We start from the raw sequence: 12,306 nt of genomic DNA, 5'->3' as shown, positions 1-12,306 counted from the left end.
AAACGTCAGTAGAAATACAGCAGTGGGAAAATAGTTAACAGTATTAACATAAAACAAAGTGGCCTTAGTACATCAGTGAGTGCTTCACATGGACTGGAAAGCCAGCTCTTATTTAGGAAACATCAAAAACATTTACAAATAAATTTTGCGAAACAAAAATCTTGGACTAAAACTATTCAGCGTGGATTACTATTAGCGCATTACAAGGTGCAATCAACACAAAGATACAAAGCCACTGACACGGGAACTTTGCAACAGATATATGTTGGTGGGACAATAGGAAACCACCGGAAACATTCCCACTGGGTTTTTTAGGCGGGTGGTTCTCAAATGAGGATGCGCTAGTAAGATTTAAAAAAGGCATAACTTGCTATTAAAAACAAACACGTTCTAGCTGAATGCTTCATAATGTTGGTGGCGGCCTTCAGAACAGTACCGACCAGGGCACTGTGCTTGAGCCGAAGTAACGTCTACAGAAGCAAGAAGGTGCGCTTCCCCTTTGAAAACACAGACAGCAGCAATGGGAACTCATCCACGATGTCCAAGGATGTGAGCAGAAGTGTCTTGAATGCGACGGCCACTCCTGCTGACGCCTCGGGGATCTCGTTCTCTCTCAGGAAAAAAAAAAAATCTTCGGGCAAGTACCGTCTTCCCGTGGTTCCTGCATAGGAAGAAAGAGGGGGACAGCAAAGATAAGTTCAACAATGAAAAAAAAAATTGACGAGTTTGACGACGTGATAGATTAGTTTTTGCGCCGAGTGAACGCATTGAACCCGTATTGGAATGCAATACTGCTTGGCGCAGTCACAAGTCTACATGCGAATGTGCGGTGACCTTGGATGCAGCCACGCTCATTGTGCCACTTGGTCAATGTCATGTCAGACAGCGCGCCCTACAGCTGTCTACCTACGCAATGCGCCCCAAACCCATTAGTGCTTACGTGTCCGTAGCTTCTATTGTTTACCCCGCTATCGTTCCCGGTATAAAAACATTTAACAAAATTTAAGTAAAGAGAACTCTTTTTGTAACGTTATAATCCCTGATTAATTTGCATAGGATTTTGCCCTCAGCCGACTGCAACGTACGGCCCATTATACGTTCACAAGTACAGCGTGTAAAAGTTGCTATGGCGCATATAGCTACTGTTTTTTTCATTCTCGAGTACGCTTCGTTGCATGCACGCTGCAGATCGCAACACCTGATGAGAACCAATAGGCTCGTTATTGAACGATCAGAACGCTCGAACATTAAACCACACGCAGCGACGGCGACAACCGACGCGAAAAAAGTACCGTAATGGGTACAACAAACACTATGGGCGCCAGCGACAAACGAAAAAAAAAAAAAAATGCATTGCTGCCAATGCCATTCGTCGTCGTTGCTGCCGCTCGCTCGTGGGCTGCTTCTGGCCGGTATAAGCCCGCGACGGCGACGGCCCGTCGCCTGCCGCAGTTGCCGCCGTCAGCGGCCTGTGTAAAAAAATTTTGTCTGTGTCGCCCACAATACCTGTTTGCCGTACCCAATGAGTGAATTCTCTCGCGTCGCTCATCGGCTTAGACGCATGTAGTTACCCCTTAACAGTCCCATCTCCGGCCATCCTGCCCTCAATAAAAACGCAAAAAACCTAAACCCTGTCAGGACAGCATTTCAGTCTGCTGCTGTACGCGCGGCGGTCACTAAAATTATTGTAATTTTAGTGACTGCCACGCGCTAGACGCGCTCCTATCACTCAGCCTATTGGACGAAATTCTTTGGAGCCGCGCAGGTCGCCACAGCTACTGCACGGCAGCCACTCAAACCCTAGCCGCCTAGCCGCCGAGCTAAGAGTACAAATCAAAACGCAAAAAACCTATCTGGACAGGATTTCAGTCTGCTGCAGTACGCGCGGCGGTAACTAAAATCATTGTAATTTTAGTGACTGCCACGCGCTAGACGCGCTCCTATTACTCAGCCGATTGTACGAAATTCTTTGGAGTCGCGCAGGTAGCCACAGCTACTGCACGGCAGCCACTCTAACCCTAGCCGCCGAGCTAAGAGTACAAATCAAAACGCAAAAAACCTGTCTGGACAGGATTTCAGTCTGCTGCAGTACGCGCGGCGGTAACTAAAATCATTGTAACTTTAGTGACTTCTACGCGCTAGACGCGCTCCTATCACTCAGCCTACTGTACGAAATTCTTTGGAGCCGCGCAGAGAGCCACAGCTACTGCACGGCAGCCACTCTAACCCTAGCCGCCGAGTTAAGAATACAGGGTAGCGCTGCGACTACTCGCGCGACCGTGCTTCTTACCTGCGAAAACATTCGGCTAGGATACCAACACTTCACGAATCAAAGGGATTGAAACGGTGCAAGACTCGACGCTGTTTGCACACGGGTACAAAAGCCGCCCTTCAAATCTAAGCAACGGTCAAAATGAGCGACGAAAACATTAGGGTTAGCCGCTTCCGCGGACCGAAGCTAGAGAGCAACTCTCCTTCGCTAAATACACAAGATAAGAATACCAGGTTAACTAATGGCTTACCTCCACTTCCAGCCAGCATTTCTTCGTCCGGTAGATAAATCCATGGTCGTCATCCCAAGATCCCAAGCTTAAAGGAGCCATGAAGAGAAAATACAACTTCGTTTAATTTGAAAGAACTAGGATTCAGTATCTCACTCAGCTCCATTACAGCCCCAAAATATGTTTTTTTAACGAAAAAAATGCAAGAAGTATTTAAAAACTTTCAAATTTTGCGCCACAGTGACGTGTTATGAGCAAGCATGACGTCATACGGGCCAACAATAAAACAATTTTCAGTGCGTTAACTGCACGTTAGCATTCAAGTGATGCGGTCACCTGAAACTAGAGGCCCCATTACAGACGTCGAGTCATGTATCATCGCGACAGGTCACTTAGGCGGCCGCCAATCGCGCAAACAAGGTTCCGTGACGTCATAGAAAAGTTGCGGGGAAATTGGCTAGGGGGGCGCGACTGCTTCACACGTTTTCTTTAATATCTCCGTTATTTGTTCGAAGATTGCGATGATATTCGTATCATTGTTATCGGGACTAAGCAGTCTTTCTAATAAGCCCAACTTGTATTTTGTCTTCATGGCTCCTTTAAGGCGCGAAGCCTGCAAAGGCAGCGACTGCACACCGGCTGGTCCGGCGGCTTGCGCGCGCATTGCTACACAGTGCATATAGTTCCGGTATCGGCCTCTGCGCCGCCGCAGCTGTGATGTCCGTCCGAAATAAAAACTAGTTCCACGCATGCACGCACGCACGAACGAACTAATATACGGCTTGCTTACGTGTTCGTGATCTAACGCTGACGCACAGGCATGCAAGCAGTTAGCGAGCACGCGTCACACTGCGTTCAAGCAAGTATGACGATAAGGGCAGCTCAAACTTGTTGAGCATGTTGAGCAAGTCGTCTCCGAAGCTTCGGATAATTCTCGCGCCGAGAATGCTGGCGCCGAGAAGGCGAAAACGAAAACAGACACCGGCAGCCTGCCGAGGGGCCAAGCCCGGAGCACGAAACACCTGAAACCGCCACCGTCGCAGCGAACGCGGCCGGATGTTTATACCAACGAGTGAGAGCTTTGGAGTCTTGCCTGGGGCGTGTCACGTGTGTGTGCTGTTCGCCGAGGAGAGTATGGGAGAGTCGCCCCACGCCTGCGCACCGCGTGAGACGTTTTCTCCCCGTGCTCTTCTGTCCTGATCCACTGTAACCTCACTTTTCTCAATAATTATACCTTTAATTCTCAAAACCTAGTTTCTCCTATTCGATGCGAGCACGCGTCGTACTGTGTTCAAGCAAGCATGACGATAAGGGCAGGTCGAACTTCCCATGTTGGATGAAGCGTCTGTTTGAAAGTCCACTTGGTGCGTAGCACATGGTTTACAAAGCGCAGCCCTGTGTTCCGCGCTGGCGGGACATCACGGTCTGGCGCGATCAGTCGTCGCTCGCCCGGTTCTTGCGGGTGCACCGCCTGTGTCGGTTTTCACCGTAGACGCGAGATCGCGTGGCGGAAAATCCGCCGTGGTAGTACGCCGTATATTCGTCGGGCTGAGCTACGGAGAGGCGGCGTCCACCGCCGCGCCCCCGCCGCTGGGACGCCCTCGGTGTAATCGGCGTAATCGCTGAAATCGGCGCGCAGTATTCTTTCCTCCGTGGTGCGCACCTTTTATGATGCATAGTCTGACAACTTTTTAAATGTCGATAACTAAGCCATTACAGAGGAAAAACAAAACAAAGAAACAAAACCAAATCGAGACATGCGTTTTTTTAGTTTTGTCAAGCTTGCTCCATTCATGTCACTGAACGCTGCGAGCAATCGTTACATGAATTCATATTCTTGCACGTTTAGAATACGCGGCGAAGCTTTTTACACAACTGCTTTATATAATATATACGTATGCAAATAAACCATCGCTGATGAGTTGGTGTGCGTAAATGGTAGGAGTGCCTCTCCATGCTTACTCCCGCACTTGACAAGAATGAAATTGCAATTTTACTCTTCGTACTGGAGAGAGGAGACGATGTGCAGCTTTACTCTTCACTGGTGCGGGAGCGGAACTGGGGCTGCACTCCGCCGCGCACGAGAAGAGTACGCTGTCAGTTTTGCTCTTCCTCCTCATGGGAGCGAACATTACATCCAACTCCCCGCAGCTTTCGAGGGGAGCGCGCCAACGCTTGCAGGAGTACAATGACTGTTGGACTCTTCAACTACTCCCCCGATTTCTTAGAGTGTACCCCCAGTGGTTTCATCTCCGTTGGAAAAACGCCAAGGCGCCAAGAATACACTTTTCCACTGCATGCATCGCCCGACCTCAGGTTTCACGTTAGTGGAGATGGCCCGAGATTTTTTTCTTTCCAATTATTGTTATTGTGTTGTTCACTGCCGCCGCTACAACCGTGCCATCCTCGGGCCTTTGGGGTGGCACAGTGTTAGGTGTCCGGTTTCATGGCGTTTCTGGTTTATGGTTTCATGCCCTCCCGAACCACAGTTATTTCTCAGGCTTCGAGGCTTTTTGTTAAGACTGACGGACAAAGCTCGGCCTAGCCAGTTCTGCTGTGAAAATGACTGTGAAAATTCACCATCCCGCGCAGGCGGAGAGCACAAGGAAGATGTTTCCAGCGTGTTATTTTAGACTGCCCAATATACTCCAAGCTAAAACGTGAACTGTACCACAAACAATAGCAGTAGCTAACCATATTATGGTGGGTCCAGAAACTATTAGGTATATGGCCTGACGCTGGACGTCAAGGTAAAGTTGTCCGTGCCTTCAATGCATTCTTTAACTCAACAGGTATCCCTTCAAACTAATAACGGATAGTGTAGGCCTTTCACCGCGAATTCCTGAATACGAACCCAGAAGGACAAACTGAACCTCGGGAACCTTGTGGACGATATCGTGTACTTGTGATATCTTTAATTGGATCTATGGCCCTTAGTTCAGCGAAATGGAGTAGCCGGGGTTTACTGGCGTCCAACCCTTCCTCTGAATAAACCAGTTAACCCAGCTATTTACCTCTTTTCTAAAAGACCTAGGTGGGTTCCTAGGCAAAAAATCTTTAAACATAGCTTGACTTGCACCAAGGATTCAATACATGGCATGGCTTACACTGCGCAAACCTACAGTGTCGAAATATTTACACTATAAACAATACGATGTTCCCTCGAATGTGTACCTTGTAAAAAATTGGAAAATACAAATTCGCTAGATACGAGGATTAGAAGTTATAGCAACCACCACACAAAGTTTGAACATATTAGCGAACAGTGTTTGCGAAAGAAGAAAAAATCCCGTACCATCTCCACTCACGTGGAACCTCGGGAGGGGCAAAGCATGCAGTGTATAACAGTAAGCTTGGTGCCTTGGTGTTTTTGCCCACGGAGATGAATCCTTTGGAGGAGTAGAGCCTAGAGGTATACAGCTTTGCTGAAAAAGTCTCGTTTCTTTGAAGCAGGACTCGTTCTAGAGCGAGGCGTTGGAAAACGAGTGCCCCGGTGGGTTCTTTTAGTACGCGTTTTTTCCCGTGGTGATGTCACTTTCTAGCGCAAGTCGTTGGAAAACGAGTGTTCCGGTGTTTTAGCACCGTTACTACAATGCCGACAATGACAGGAGATGCATAAAGCCCGAGCCCCTAAAAAAACATCGAGCAAATACACATAACCTAGTACGATGAAGTGGAGACCAATGATTGGGTTAACGTACAGGACAGCGATTGCGAATAAAACAGAATCAGATCATTGGCTCCAACCTACCATAAATGGCATTAATAAACAGTATATACGCAGACACTGCGGGAAGAAATGTAGTTATTCAATTCAACGCAAATTATTCTTGCACAGCTGATATTCAAGGCAAAACCCTTCCACCGTGTGCATAAAAGCATAGCGGTGGCTTTAAGTAAGCCTACAATCAGTTACCGCGCTGAAAGAAACCTCCATCAAATAATGCCTTTCTTAGCGAACGGCGTTTCGTAGAAGGGGGATTCTGTCAAGACGTTTCGTTGAATTAAATCGTACACATCTAGAGAAGCGTCTTTTACGTGGATGGACAAAAGCGAGGTTGTTTTATTATATTCACTCTCATTGCATTTAAATTTGGTATTTCGACAGCAATCTTGTGTTCCTAATTTGTTGTACACTGTAGGTATCCATGACGCTCATCTATTTCTTTCAAAACAAATTTATAACTATGAAGGGCTTAGCTCTTTGGGCTTCTGCGGGATAGTTGCATGCATTTTTCTTAACATGACAAAAATGTATGCCTTGTTTCAGTTGCTCCCTTTCAAATGCTACATGCAAACACGGCTCCAAGACACAAAAAATAATCAAAGTCATTTAATGAGGAAGACGGCTGAAACACCAAGCTTTCTCTGGCTTAAATGAAGAAAGTGGGTGCTTACGATTCGTTTCTTTAAATTCGATTTATTCAGATGTTAGAGTGGCTTGGAGTATAATTCGATGGAGAAAGCACGCCATTCTGAACTATTTATTAGAGATGTTCTTGCCCGCAATTCTGCGTTATTTTAGGCCAGCGGATGGTTATGCGGCCTTTCCAAAAATGTACATTTATTTGTGGAATATGAGCCGACATATTTAAAGCTGTAAGTCAATTTTGTTCTTTATTTTTTTTTCTAGGGACTTAATTTATAGAGCAAATCAGTGACATAATCATCGTGTTTTTTTTTCACTGGTTTTTTGTAACGACTTATTGCCGTATTTTTTTTAGCAAACCTTTGAGCAACCTGCGACAACAACTGTGTAATATAGCACCACGGCCTGCGTAATTGAAGTGAGTGCGTCTTGAAATATCATTTAAAAGAAAGTTGAACCAATGAAAAAGGATCGACCAGCGATCCTTATTAAATATTCGCAGATGACATTGTTAAAAAAACACGCGCAATTATAATTTCGCGATTTTAATCATGTTTTCATTGTTATTTTCCGCGATTTTCTATTTCAGTCTTTGTTAATTTTAGGATATCTATAAGATGCACACTTTTTATTTGGTTAAGTAATTTTTGTAAGTTTGTTCTTTCTATTCTTGGGCGTTCAAAACTTCATTGGACCAACTGCCTCCAGTCATCCTGGTATAAAGATGAAATGTGTCAGCTTGTTTTGCTTTAGTCTGTGCGTATGCTTTCGTAGTACCTGCGAAAGTCTCTGTAAGTTTTTTCTGCCAGGAATGCCGCAGTTGAGAGGTCTGGGTGGGGGGGGAAGGGGGTGAATGTGGCGGCCGAAGAGCCCCAGGGAAATAATTGAGACGCTTTTGTACAAGACACTTTAGACTCGCCAACTTCACGTGTGTGCCTTGGCTCGCGGGGGAAAGGTCGACGAACCCAAATTCCAAGGAAGGAGTTCCGGGCGCCCCGTGGGCCAGTGACGGTCGTCATTGCATTGGCGTGGGTCGTCATCTTTAGGAGGGGAAAAACCTGATGAGGTGGGAAAATGGGAGTGTAGACGAAGACGTTGACCAGACAGGCGAGCCGGCTTGAGCCGATAGCTGGCGGGTTGCCAGAGAGTAGTTACCGCCTTGCAATATAGCAAACAAAGTTGTAATAAACGAGTGATGTCACAAGCATTAATGATATAATGAGCCGTAGAGTTCAATCTAGTCTACATCGTCGGTGCAGCCGCAACGAGTCCCAGTGTCCCCACGCAAACAAAGTTGTAATAATCTAGTGATGGCACAAGCAATCATGATATAATGAGCCGGAGAGTTCAATCTCGTCTGCATCGTCGGTGCAGCCGCAACAAGTCCCAGTGTCCCCATCGGGGGTCACGAAATTCACAAAAAAAAATAAAAATAACGCGAATGAAATGACGCGAGTAAATCAACACAGCCGCTGCTTTAGCTGGCGAACATGGGAATGTCGTGCCCGATAATTAAAGTGATGAAAATGACCGGAAAAACAAGCAAGAAGGGGGCCCTCCAGCTGGTATCCGGACATTTCGGTGTAGGAGGACATGTCGGTGCAGGACGTTTCGGTGCGGACATTTCGGTGCACGGACATTGTGGTGGGTGGACCACGAAACAACCTGAACGCGCTTTGCCAGTTTCAGAATCCCCCTCTCAAAACAACCACGCTATTTGCACTCGTGTTCACAATCCCTCCTCTCAAATACACACGTGAGCATTTGCCCCCGTCCGTGTAACCTTGACTGCGCCCTCTCCTCAGCGAAAACGAGGGGGGGTTCGACTTTTGTTGTACCCAAGAGGAACAAAGGGACAGTGCCATCCCTGCGCGGGACTATACAATGGCCTCCCTCGCCCTCCCCCCCCCCCCCCCCCCGACACAACAGCAACAAACGGGTATTACAGGGTGTGCGCGGGGACGTACAATGCGTGCACGTGCTTTCAAAAAGGTCTGTTCTTCCTCCACGACAATATCGCAGGCTTGTCTGTCGAAAAAACTTGGGGCAACATTGTTTGAAAATTCAGTGTATCGTGACAACGCAGTTTACTTAAAACTTTTCATCAGATTTTCTGCATTTTGGGGGGCAAATGAATGTTTGTAAAGCTGCTTTCCTTGTAAAGGTAGAGTGCCTTTTATTTTCAGCAAATATCATTAGGAATGCATTATACCATAGTGAACACCGCCCAAATGCCTTAGCTGATTTGCTTGCCGTAAAAACTCATTGTCCCTATATGAAACTTATGGTCCCGGATCTTATGGCCCCGGAAGAAATGGTTCCAGGCACCTTATCGGGCAAAATGATTCCACAAAACCTTACGTTGGCTCTTTGTTTAAATTTGTTGCATCTTGCTGAAGTGGTGTATCGCCTTCTGTAACAAAAACTGTCAGTAAGCCATCGCTTCATTTTAGTATGCATTTTTGCGCAAATGCAAATGCATGGCGTAACACAGTTGGCCTGTTTCTTGTTATTTTTTATTTGTGTTTCCGCCGTTATTTTCCGGGTTTTCATTTCATTCTTTGTTGTAGATGTTTGAAAATACATTTTTATTTCTTTAGTTGTTTGTATATTTTTTACTTTTGTATTTCTTTGGTATTATTTATTTATTTATATTGTATTTATAAAAATTCCGCACTACAATTTATTTCTATTTATGCTATCATAACTATTAAACCGTTACATCCGCTAATTATATATTTTCGCTAGTTCTTCCCACCCCTATCCGAGGTTTTCCTTGTCACCGCAACTACACTAACAGCAACTACGTCCAGGCACGGCCAGACTCCACGCTCCTTTCTCACTCAGGAAGGCAGTTTTTGAGTCCGGCCGTGTTCTAGGAAGGCGCACCTGTCGCGAGGAACCGCCGCGAGTAAGAGAGGTTGGAGACAGGCAGAGTTCCAAGACATATGCACGCCTGATTACGACTAAATCGCGCACCATCGGCTGGGCTGCTGGTCCAACGTGGCTATCACGACATTCAGCACCATGACAAATTTCTTCTAAAGAGGGCAACGAGGGCCAGCTCAAGCAAAAGAAATATTCTACCGAAGCGAACCACCTACACTCCCCCCCGCCCGCTCCTTCCTGGCAAGTCTGGTGGCGTGGTGTATCAACTCAACTATCATCGATCGTTGGCGTTTCATTGAACCATGACAAGTGACTGTCTTTGGTTCTCGCAATTTCTTGGAAGTAAAGCCATCAGAAAGACGAGCGAAAACATGTTTTCTTATTTGCGCAAATAAACTGCATATATTTGTACTCAAATGCAATTCCGAACAATGAAGTTTGTTGTTGATGGTGGGTGACCAGTTTCGATGAGCTCACCTGCTGCCCTTAGCAAATGTTACGCTCCCGCAACACGCCGGCAAAATTAACAAATCATGTTAGCAGCAGTCTTCTAAACCTTGCAGCAAGAAACGATGCGTATTAATAGCTACATTGCATATTTTTAGAGAAAAACAAAAGTATCTAAGCTGCAAGCTGCCAAATTATCAAGGTCGAAAATCTTCATTAGTGCCGCTTCGCTTGATACGAACTGCAGATATCCAAGCCTTTCAGGTGAAGAGCGCCGTAACGCAGCTTAGCTAACGAAATATACCATTCATCGTGTAAAATTCTGTTTTGAAAAAGCGAAAAATCGGCGAGCGTACAGCTCTATGTTGTCTGATATTCAGCAGTACCGTCCCACTCACATTTTCGATACTTCACATAACCTAAATAATACTGCCACTTTAGGCTCAACCTAAATAATGCTGCCACTTTAGGCTCCCCGCACAGGTCCAAGTGGCATTCGCTTCACAAGCTTTAATAAACCGAAGAACAAAGCAAAGGAAGCACGGGAGAACATACACGTACGACGACAAATTTGTATGCAGCATTTAACTCAAGTAAATTAAGCCTTAGCAAATATACTATACAGGGTGATCAAAGTTAAGTCGACAGGTTTCTTTTAAATTAGGCGTTTAATTTTACGTGAAGACCACCTCTACAGTGAGGTATGCGTCCAGGGGGACACAGAATGAGGTGCTAAATTTTAATGTCGGTGGCTTAATTAACTAAAATTGAATAATTACTTTTTTTGTGGCTGCAGTAAGCAGGCACGCTTGTATTGAGAAGTTCCATGTAGTTTCATTTGGCAGAATTCTTCTACAGCATCCGTACTCCGAGATATCGAACTGCGGAGTTTAATTACCGTTCGCATAATTACGCATGCCAGACAGCGACGACCGGCGCAAAGCTCCTCCCCTTTGTTCTGTTTCGGTTGCAGTTCTGAGTACTGCAGATGGCGATAACGCCAGCCAAGACTGAAAGGGTGCCAGTTTTCATTTTATCCTGTGCCTCCTCCTCGTTGTCGAACTAAACAGCATACACAGCAGGCGCGTCACAAAAGGGAGGAGCTTTGCGCTGCTCTTCGCTGTCTTGCATGCGTAATCATGCGAACGGCAATTAAACTTCACGGTTCGACATCTCAGAGTACGAATGCGCTAAAAGAATTCTGTCAAATGGAACTTCGTGGAAACACGATTGCCTCTAAATTTTCAATACAAACATGCCTGCTTACTGCGGCCGCTAAAGAGTTAATTAACAATTTAAAGTAATTAAGCCACGGACATCTATAGTTATCACCTCACTGTGTGTCCCCCTTGGTGCATAACCTCACTGTAGCGGTGGTCTTCACGCATATCTAAGCATCTAATTTTAAAAATAAATGTCGACTTAACTTTGATCCCCCTGTATATGGACAGATGCAAAATACATTGTGCACAAATACAGACACATAAATATAAATACACTGACCCCCTCTCTCCTTCTCTCATAGAGGCGCTCATGCATAGGTGCAGTAGTGGTGGGACCATTTTTCCTACTTTGAAGTTTGGACCATTTGTTCCTCGACTATTTGTTCCCGGACCTTGAGTTCCGGGGCCATTTGTTCCGGGACCATTTTTTCCGCGACCGGCCTATGGTGCGAGAAAATCAACACGGCCGCTGTTTGAGCCAGCGCCCGTGCCCTTGTCATACCCGTGAATTCAAGTGTTGAAAAAAAAAAAAAATTGAGCGAACGCGTGCCTCAAACGACCGCGTAATTCGCGGGTCGAGTGGGAGAGGGCAGCAATCGTTGGATGACAAAGACTAGAGCAGTGCGGGGGCGGGAATTTCTAGGCCCGGCCCGACCCCGCCTGATAGAGACACGGCCAGGGCCAGGCCCGAGCCCGACAAAACATTAAGATAAAAGCCCGAGCCCGGCCCGAGCCCGACAGCATTTATTAAAAGAAACCCGAGCCCGCGCACTGTCTTTTAAGCTCAGCCCGAGTCCGCCAGACTCCAAACATGAGCCCTCAAATTTTGGTCTTTTTAGCCTAAAATAGGCTTAGAAGTAGTATATTGAATTTACAC

The 12,306-nt window shown here is 46.1% G+C and overlaps 1 long non-coding RNA gene across 1 annotated transcript; it reads right to left on the bottom strand.

Moving 5' to 3' along the window:
* Positions 1 to 245: 245 nt before the first annotated feature.
* Positions 246 to 2,596, bottom strand: LOC144150267 (uncharacterized). The gene is made up of 2 exons (XR_013318471.1): positions 2,523 to 2,596; positions 246 to 661 (listed from the first exon to the last, which is right to left on the bottom strand). It is a non-coding gene; the product is annotated as an uncharacterized LOC144150267 (long non-coding RNA).
* Positions 2,597 to 12,306: the final 9,710 nt, after the last annotated feature.

Source organism: Haemaphysalis longicornis, unplaced genomic scaffold, assembly GCF_048455015.1.
Source record: "Haemaphysalis longicornis isolate Haplotype H1 unplaced genomic scaffold, Haemaphysalis longicornis Haplotype H1 scaffold_8, whole genome shotgun sequence".
Lineage (NCBI taxonomy): Eukaryota > Metazoa > Arthropoda > Arachnida > Ixodida > Ixodidae > Haemaphysalis > Haemaphysalis longicornis.
Note: the sequence above shows the minus strand (reverse complement) of the source record. Positions and strands in the feature narration are given on the sequence as shown.